Source organism: Molothrus aeneus, chromosome 4 (genome assembly GCF_037042795.1).
Source record: "Molothrus aeneus isolate 106 chromosome 4, BPBGC_Maene_1.0, whole genome shotgun sequence".
Classification (NCBI taxonomy): Eukaryota; Metazoa; Chordata; class Aves; order Passeriformes; family Icteridae; genus Molothrus; species Molothrus aeneus.
Genome location: NC_089649.1, coordinates 4,645,255 through 4,654,768, shown reverse-complemented (window position 1 = coordinate 4,654,768; position 9,514 = coordinate 4,645,255).

The following is a 9,514-nucleotide window of genomic DNA, read 5'->3' as shown; positions in this document are numbered from 1 at the left end:
GTAGAACACGTGGACATCACCTAGAGCTTGTTGGATGCTCCCTGTTTCATGACTTAAATCTCCCCTCTTGCTGGTTAGTCTTGAAAGTAGATAAAGATCAAAACACCAAAGGATATTCTTTCTTAAGAAAATTTTTACATATTCCACATCTTGCAACAGTTGGGCTAGAGGACTTCAAGGAGTGTGTTACCGTGGATCTTGCCTTGCCTTTGCTGAATGAAGGTTCAGCCTGAGTGTTCCATTTAGTTTCAGTCACTACTGCCATTGTATTACAATTTATTGTTTCAGTAAACATGGGTTGAACACTGAATTGTATGCAAAATTTGGAGTGTTGTAAGGAAGCTGGCAGACTTGCTTGACTGCATTCTGATACATTTTTTGATCTGTGGAAATTGAACTTACTTTTACACTAAATCAAAAGCCACACAGCGGGTCTGATGGCCTATGTCCCACAGAGGATTTCAGAGCACAGACCAGCTTGTTTGGCATCCTCTCTCTGGGTTCTGCACTCACAGGGGTGCAAGGTTTCATGTGGGGAAGCCACTGACATGTGAACTTCAATTGTTTGCATGTCTTATCCCTACACTTCAAAACTGTGAGGAGAGCTGGTGCCTGTTGCATGTTCAGAGGCAATGTAACTGCTTAGTTGTAATGCAATCTGACTTTCAAAGCATTGGGGCATTGTGTGAAAATAAGCTGGAAAGTATTTATCTCTGTTTAAAAGTATAAAAAAAAAACTTATACCTCTGTATAAGTTGTTCCAAGGTAGCCAAACCCCAGGAAACATATAATTAAAAAATTAAAGATCCAGTGCCTAAGAACTGGTAACAGAAACCAGAGGAAAGAAATTTGTCTGTATGGCAGGACCTGGGTGTAAACTATAGTTTTTCCCACCTAGTTTGTAGATGAACAATTCTGAGCAAACACTCAGGGAGGAAAAGATTGTGCTGTCCCTGCCATCTGGGGACAGCTGGGCAGCTGCTGTGATGTTCAAACAGAGCTGGGCTGACCCCACCTTGTCAGAGGAGCCCTGGCTACACCAGCAGCTGAAGGGCATCCCTTGGGTGTTGGAAGGCAGAAGAACTGCAGCCATGTGAAGAAATGTCGGGGTGGCCAGGTCCTGACACGAGGATTTCACTGAGGAGTTCATTAAAGTGTGAGCTACTGACATTTTAGCAAGTCCAGCAGGTGCATCCCTAAAGTGTGGGTGTCAACAAATAACACAGGGAAATTTCCAGCTGATGAGACTTTTGTTGATTTTTAATACCAAAATTAAACTGTGCTGCTGATTCAAGGGTTTTACTTTCCATGGGATCTTTTAAGAGATTAAATAGCTTCATACCAATATGAATATTTTTCATTATATTTATGCTTAAACAGAAATTACATTTTGTGTGGAATGTTAAGAACCAAAGTAACTTTTACTATAATTTTTGGAATTTGTTCCACTTTCTATTGTGATTTACTGTAAGAATACATACACACAGTACAGGATTACTGTTTTATCAGTTCTTTTTGCTTCCAGTCTCCAGGACTGATGTGGAGAATATCTGGTGTTGACAGAACATTGCACAACACTTCTCTGTGACATAATTAGATTTGTTGAGGTAAGCTTGACAGATTTTAAGGTCTTGGTTTAAATTAAGCCCTTCTGAAATGTGAGTTTAAAAGATGCAAGCTTTAGTCTTACACTTATTTTTGCTTATTTGATGTTTTCTTCACTTGAAATCTGTATTTTAAAGTAAAATCTGTAACCAATTAATGATTTAAAAATATTATAGCATGCTTTTTTGACTGTTTTTTTTCACAGCTTTTTGTAAATTGCAAGACAGCAAGCATCTTTGATTTTGTACAAATGTTAGCACTTGAATCATGCAAGATGCTTCTGTATGATCATGTGCAGTCAGTTCATAAATTATATTAAGACAGTAAAAAATACCATGCAGTAGCTTAAAAAAAATCCACCTTCCTCTTGTATTCAGTATTTGCCTTCAGGTCTTACCTTCACAGAGATTTTGGTTGAAGTAAAGATCATAACCTGTTTACTTTTTTAAGTCCCATTTCTTGGGTGACCAGCAGGGCAAATATCCAGCAGCTGGATCTCTCTCTGGTCAGAAAACTTTCCATGGCAGCAGCCATTACCTGTTATTTCTGGTGGTTATTCTTTGCTCCTGTACCTTTGCAGATGGAGGACATGGAAAATAATCTACTGCTTGGCTCAGCCAGAAGCCTGGATAATGTCAAATACTTATTTAATGTTTCTTTTATCTACCCTTGCTTACACATGGATGTGTGAAAACAGTATAAAAACGTGGAGCAATCATCTGAGCAGGAAGAGACGTTCACTTGCCAAGCACAAGGACCAGCTTAGGAGCTCTCTCTTGCAGCTAAGGAGAGCCAGCCCACTGAATCACTTGCTTGGTGTTAAGAGTTACAGGTTATTCAGCAAGGTGTCCTTCTCTAGAGTCTTTGTAAAGATAATCCATCTGCAGAGATGCAGGAGGGCTGCTGATGGGAGGTGAAACTGCTCTGAAACAAGTGGCAGCCCCAGAGCCCCAGCACAACTTACTCCAGTTATAGACAGTTCTTGAGCATGTGAAATGAGGTATGAAGGGAGCCCTGGGAGGGAGACACTGTGGAAGCATGAAGCAGATAAGGGACCCTGTTTGCCAGTAGGTCCAAGTGCTGTGGAAGTTCATGACAGTTTCACTCATGAGGTTTCTGATTTGTTTTTTTGAGGAACACTTAATGCACGACCTCATTGAAAGCTAATGACCTGGTCCATGGAGTGAGCATCAAGTAAATGATCACCACAGCTCAGCATGGCTGAGGAACTGTATCTGCTGCCTTAATAAACAGCATCAAAATGCAGTCAATGGCAGCCTCCAGGGACTGCCCCCCACACTGTGTCACTTTGTTATTAGTTTCTGGAAATACATCACGGTCTCATCTTTTTTTTTTTCCCTTACTTGCTCTGAACATAAGCTAAAATGAAATGTGTGTTAGATTTCTGTTAATCTTATCTTCAGCAGCCCTCCTGCTTGACCACATCATTTACATGTTCGTTTTAGCTTTATTACAGATAGAACACCAACCAATAAAGATATTTTATTCATTACTTGGGGGGTGTTTAATGCTCATTTGTTCTTTTTAGTTCTTAATCTCTATTTTACTGCAAATGTGCCAAAATCTACGTTGACCCCCCATCAAAATGTGTGCCCTGAGCTTTTAGTTTATTAAGTGGGAGAGGGGAATGCTGATGGGGAGGCAGTAGAAGAGGATTGTGTTGTGATTGCACTGCATCTTATTTGCCAATTATAAATGCATTTCCAAAGTGTCGCTTAAAGAAGATTTCTCAGTAAAATATTTCCATGGCACAGAAACAGAAGGTTGGGGGAAGTTCCTAAGAAATGGAATAGGACAGGAATAATGAGGTCTTGCTCAAGGCTTCACAGCAATTCATGGAGCCACACTGAGATTTTTAGTTCATGTATATACTGACACAGGTTACTAGCAGTCTCCTGCATTTTTAATGAATAATAACATTTATAATTCAAAGTAATTAGTAAACAGAGATATAAACCCATCCATATCATAATTCAAACGCAGGAAGGTCATGCTAACCTTGCCAGAGCAGCAATATTCAATTTGTGAGGTCTAAAATTTCCAAAGTGGACATAGTTCTACTGTTGTTAGTATAAAGAGTGGCATATAAAGGCAGCATTGATTTAGGACTCCAGCACACCTGTGTCTGGACACATCTATTGTTGGATTTGGGATTGCTTTGCACCACACCATTCATTCTGCACACAAAATGATTTGGGGGTTTGGTACAAAATGAGGTAAATTGTTAAGTAAGCAAATGGAGAAAGGGAAGGAAGAGATACTGTATTAATAATACAAGCATATTTTTAGAAAACAAATTGTCTAGATTACTCCAGGGTAGGCAAGGTAATGAATTATATATGCTAGTAATACATTAAGAAGTAGATAACAGTTCAGATAGCAAAGAGCTTTCTGCTTTTGAGAGCCACCCAAGCCCAGTCTGATTTCTGGAGCTGTCCTTTGCATGTTTGCAGCACAGAACAGGAAAGCATGTTTTCTTTGTCACAGCTGTAGAATGAAAGGTAGATTTGTGAGCAGGTAGAGAACATGGCAAAGCAAAAGCCACTAAACACCTGCTCATCAGGTATGAGAAGGAGGAACCATTTGTCTATAAAACATGGGTGGTTTATTTAGAACTGTGTTGCTGTAAGTGGTTCCAGGAACCTTGGTAAACGAGGTACCTGTTCCCTTTATAAACTATTGTTGTAGGAGATGTATTCTAAGCAGTGACTATTTTTTTGTTTTCTTATGGATTGCTGAAGACCTAAAAAGGCAACAGGTGTGTGTGCCTGAATGGAAAGGCCCATGTGTGGAGCAAGGTACAATGGCTGCAGCATAATGCTCTTATCAAGGGAGAGGTACCAGTGCACCATTAGACTTTGATCCGCTGAGATTTTGCACCTGCTCGCCCTCCTTCCTCTCTAAAGGTGAACTGAAAAGCTTGGTTTATTTACCTGATTCTGTGACTGTGCTAAATGCATGTATTAATTGGACACAGCTTGGCTTCCTGATACTAGTCAAGCTTCTTATTCATAACATTATGACTTCGGCTAAACAGCACCTGCCCAAGTGCCGGTCCGAGACGTTTTTGGGCGGGCAGTCGATCCTTGCGGCAGCCTTGGGGTTTTTCGGTGCGGCTCCGAGCCTCGGGAGAGCTGAGGGCGGGCAGGGGAGGGCCCTGCCAGGGGCTCCGCAGCGGGCACTGCCGTGGGCACGGGGCCGGTGCTGTGTCCCGGGCAAGGCCGGGCGGCGGGAGGAGCGGCTGCCCGTGCGCAGGGACTCGCGAAGCACCCGCTGCCCGGGGAGCGCCGGTGTGCGGCGGGAGGGCTCGGAGCTTGGCTTTGTTTACTGCATGTATCAACAGAGAGATTTGGTAGGGCCAGCCGGGCTGCTGGAGTTTTGGGTGTTAATTTATTAGATGGCTTTTGTTCAATGCGGTTTTTAATTGTTAAAGGGTTTTTAATGTAGTGGTTTTAAGGCGGTTTTTAAAAATTGTTTGTATTGTTTCACGTTGTTTGTAGTTGGTGTATGATCAGGGATATGGTGGAACTTCTTGAACGTTCTGGTTTTAGCGTTCCTAAGTTCCGATTTCTTTCTGCTTTGCTGTTTTGTTTCTGGTTTTCTTTTGGGGGACAGGGGCATTTGTACGGTGGGTTTTTATAGGCAATATGTCTTTCAATTTGGCTAGTGATATTTTTTAGTATTTTAATGGTTTCGATTTTTTTATTTTCATGCTTTTAATGAGTTTTTTTAGAATTTTTAAGCTAACCTTTCTAGATTATTGGTTATTATTTGTGAGTTAGCATAAAGGTAGAGCTTTGGGGGCTTTTTTTAGTAATGTTTAGGGTCAGTTGTAGGGTTTTGAGTTTAGTGAGTTGGCTGGATTTAATTTTTCATGGGTGTTTGTTTTTACTAGCAGTTCCATCATTTTCAATGTGTATCTGAGTTTTTTGGGGTTTTGAGCCATTGGTTTAGGAGGAAGTTTATGATGAGAATGTACGGAGCTTTTGGGCTAGTTATAGTGGCATTTCAAATTTCTTGACAGTTCGGTTGATTTGAGTTTTTCTTAGGGTTAAATGTCGTGGGGTCTTTGTTCTGTTAGTCCTAGAAATAGGTTTTGTTTGGATATGCTGTGATGGATGAGCGTGGGCTGCGTACCGGTGCTGACGAAGGCGCAGGATTTTTGTGGTTCTGATGCGTTGGGTTAATTAATTGATATGGTCTAATATATAGATTAATTAAAGTAGAAATAAATATAAATATAAAAATAAATATAAAATGATAGTGGTAAACACAAATATAGAAAACAAATAGATAAATATAGAAAACTATAATATATAGTATATTATTGTAACACACCATAATATATATAAATGATAGTCTATTTTATATATATATCTAAAGATATATAAATATAGATTGTAAATATAAAAATATTTAAATATAGTTAAAATAAATTGGGGTTTTTTGGATTTGATTTGGTTATAGGCTGGGTTTTTTTATAAATAATATAAACAATATAAAAATTGAAATACAAATATATATTATATATACTGATATCTATAAATATTTATTATAAATAAATATAAGAAATATACAATATAAAAATTATATATCTATTTTTATATTATTTATATTCTTTATAAAAACCCCCCTCCTCTGTGCAGTCTGTCGCAGTTGCCCACAGTCTGTCGTGATGCTTACGGAAGTGCCAAAAGCCAAAACCTTGAGGAACAGACCTTAATGTGACTCTATAAATGGCTTTAACAATCCCCTCCTTTCTTGTTTTCTTTTTGAGGCAATCCTGATTGACTTTGGTTTTCTCCAGCCAGAGTTAATCCAAAATCTGTCTCTTCAGGCCCCTTTCTGGCCTTGCCTAGAGCACAGCACACTTTTTCCCCCTTGAATGTTTCTCCTGGCTGGTGAGGCCATGAAAGGAGTGGGAGATGATGGGAGAGGAGCTCAGTGCAGGCAATTGCAGAGTTCCTCGCTCTCCCCTGTGCAATAAGGAGGGGAGCATTGCCCAGCAGGCAGACGATGGAACGAGTGGAGATGCCTTGTGAGGAAGGCAGAAGGAATTGATGTCTGCAGGAGCCCAGGGAGCGCTGGGGCTGTAACTGGGAGATGCACAGCAGACATTCTCCCCAAAGGCAGGGCAGGGGTGGTTTCTCCTGTTTCTGGGCAATGCCGGGGTGGCTGTCACTGCTGCTGCCACTGGAACTCTCAGCCCAGGGCTCAGGCCAGCGCCAGCAATCATCTCTGCCAGCTCATGGGCATTGCTGGATGTCTCCTGTGCTGCTCAGTGATGCTCAGCAGCCTCAGTTCTGGTCAAAATCATTTCAGTGGGAGCTATGAGGCACAAAAATGCTGAGACCGATTTCACAGAGCCACCTGTCCCTCGTGAGTGCAGGGTGCAATCCCAGCAGAGCAGGGGCAGCTCTCCCTGGCTGTGCTTTCTCTCAGCACCTGAATGACCCTCAGTGTTTGGCAGGAAAGGGGCTCCAGTAAACTGCCTCCTTTCTCCTCTTCCTGGAGTCCCAGCTGCAGAAAGAACTGAGCAGTGGGGTGCAATCCTTGTTTGAAATGGCTGAGAATGAATCTCGATCCCAGCCTCAGAACTGAGCCCCGGTCGTTGCGTTTGCCTTCTCCTGGGTGCGCTGCAGTCGCTGCCGTGCCCCAGGGCAGGGATTTGTGTGCCAGCCTTAGCAGGCTGAAGTGCTGGAGATCTCTCGGTGGGCAGGAAATGGAATGGGCTGCCTTGGCCGCACCTGCTCCTGCCAGCTGGATCCAATATCCATGGGGGACTTTGCAGGCACCGCGTGCGTCAGTCCCGCTCCTTAGGACAGGCTCCCAGCTCTGCCCTGGCACTGATCCGGGAGCTCTGGGACACCAAAGGTTTGGAGCGGCCCCTGAGCCTCGGCAATGCCTGCAGGGCCGGAGGCTTCCCTGGGCCAGGGCAGGGAATCCCTGCTTGTTCCCAGGCGGGAATGCCCGGGCTGGAGCAGCTGGGAGGCGTGGCCCATGGAAAGGGACGCGAGCTAAAGGCCGAGAGCTCAGGTGGAAGCAGCGGCTGCCAAGGGAGCTGAGCCAGAGGCAGCCCGGGCAGGGCAGAGGATGGGAATCCTGAAAGGTGAACGTGCCCAGACCGGCAAAGTGCAGAAAGCAAAAGTCCAAGCCAGCAAAAGACAACGTAAACCGTGGAGATAAAAAGACTCTTGAATTTGCCTTTTCATAATGAAATAAATCCAGCTGGAACAACAGAAATAAAAGCAGTGGGAAGGATCATAGCAACAGGTGGGGTTTTGCTCAGCTCTGCTTCGCTTTGATTCCACTACAAAAGATCAAGGCTTCTCAGGAAGATGGAAATGAACACATAGGTTGATCCAAGAGCAGTGAAAAGTGGGAATGAGGCACTTGTAGCCCCAGGAATGGCTCTGCCCTTGTGCGCTAAGAGAGCTCCAGCAGCAATTCCCGCTTTGGTGACATTTTCCAACAACGTGGATTTTCTACAGGGGCAGACTTGGAAAAGAGCAGCTCCACGCTGAGATCACGTTGAGAGCTGCTCATGAGTGTCACAGCCGCAGCTCCCCAGAAGCTGAACTGTTCACTGCAGAAAGAAGGAGAGGCAATTTGTTTTGCCATTATCAGTGTGCTAACAATGTGTGCCATGCAAAGGTCACGAGCAGAGATGGCAGCAGGCTTTGCTCTGAGAAGCAGAACAGGTTGGATTTAGGGCATCCTAATGAGATTAGAGTGAGACAAAAGCTCAGCTGATAGGAGCAGAGGAGCACGTGGATCCATCCAGGGATTTCTGTCATGGAAAGCTAAATAGGCAAAGATCTGGCATCAGCTTTAATTGATGGCTGTCATCTTTCTGCTTTTGAGACCTAGTCAGTGGCATGGTATTGGCCAGAGTTTTAAACAGACAATGGCATCAGGTGTTAGGAATCTTAGCTAGGTGTGATTGCGTAAAGAAGGAAAGGAGAACAGCGTTGTTTATCTTTGTTTTGGAGCCTGCAGCCATTGTGGCTGCTTTGCACAGTGCACGTTGGTAGCGGTCGGTGTGCGAGAGTCTGTAAAATGAATATGAAAGCTTCTGGCCATGCCTTGATCCCGCCCAAGGAGCACAGAGCGAGTTCTCCCCTCAGGAGCAGCCCTGTCGGCCGGCAGGGCCGGCTCCTCCCGGGCACTCCCATCCGCCTCCTCCTCCTGGCGGAGCCCGAGCAGAGAGCCCGCGTCCCCGAGTCCCCGGGCGGGATGCGAGTCCCGGGCTCGGGCCCGTCCCTCTGCTCCCGCTCAGTGCAAGGGGCTCGGTGCCGGCTGCTGCCGAGCCCCGGCCGCTGGGGCTCCGCTTCCTCTGCCAAAGCTGCCGCTGTCCCTGAGAGAGGCGGGGCAGCTGCCATGGCCCGGGAGCGCGGCCATCCTTGGGGAGCTGCTCCTTCCCGGCGGCGGCAGCTGGGAGCTGCCTCAGCCTGAGCTCAGGAGCCGGGCAGGAGCGCCCGGATCGTCACCCGCTGCTGCCCGCTCCGGCCCGGGCACCGGGCACCCCTTCGGTTCCCCCGGGCCGAGCGGATCCGGGGCTGCTCCCCGCGCCGCGGCAGCGCCCGGAGCCACGAGCGGCATCGCTCCGTGAGCCGGAGGCGGCGCAACAAACCCGGCTGGGGATAATGGGATATCACAGTGCTGGGATAACGCGGTATTGCAGACAGGCTGCATTTTATGGCATCCTTTCAGGGCAGGCTTCCTACCTTCTAATGCCACGGGTGGGTTTTTTGCTAGCCTGGAGCAGTTCTCACAGGAGAATCAAATGTGTGAGAGGTCCATTCCCTGTGACCATCTGTGGGGATGGCCGCAGTCAACGACCCTGTGAACTGAGACTAATAAATTGGGCATTTTTCTGGTCTCAGAA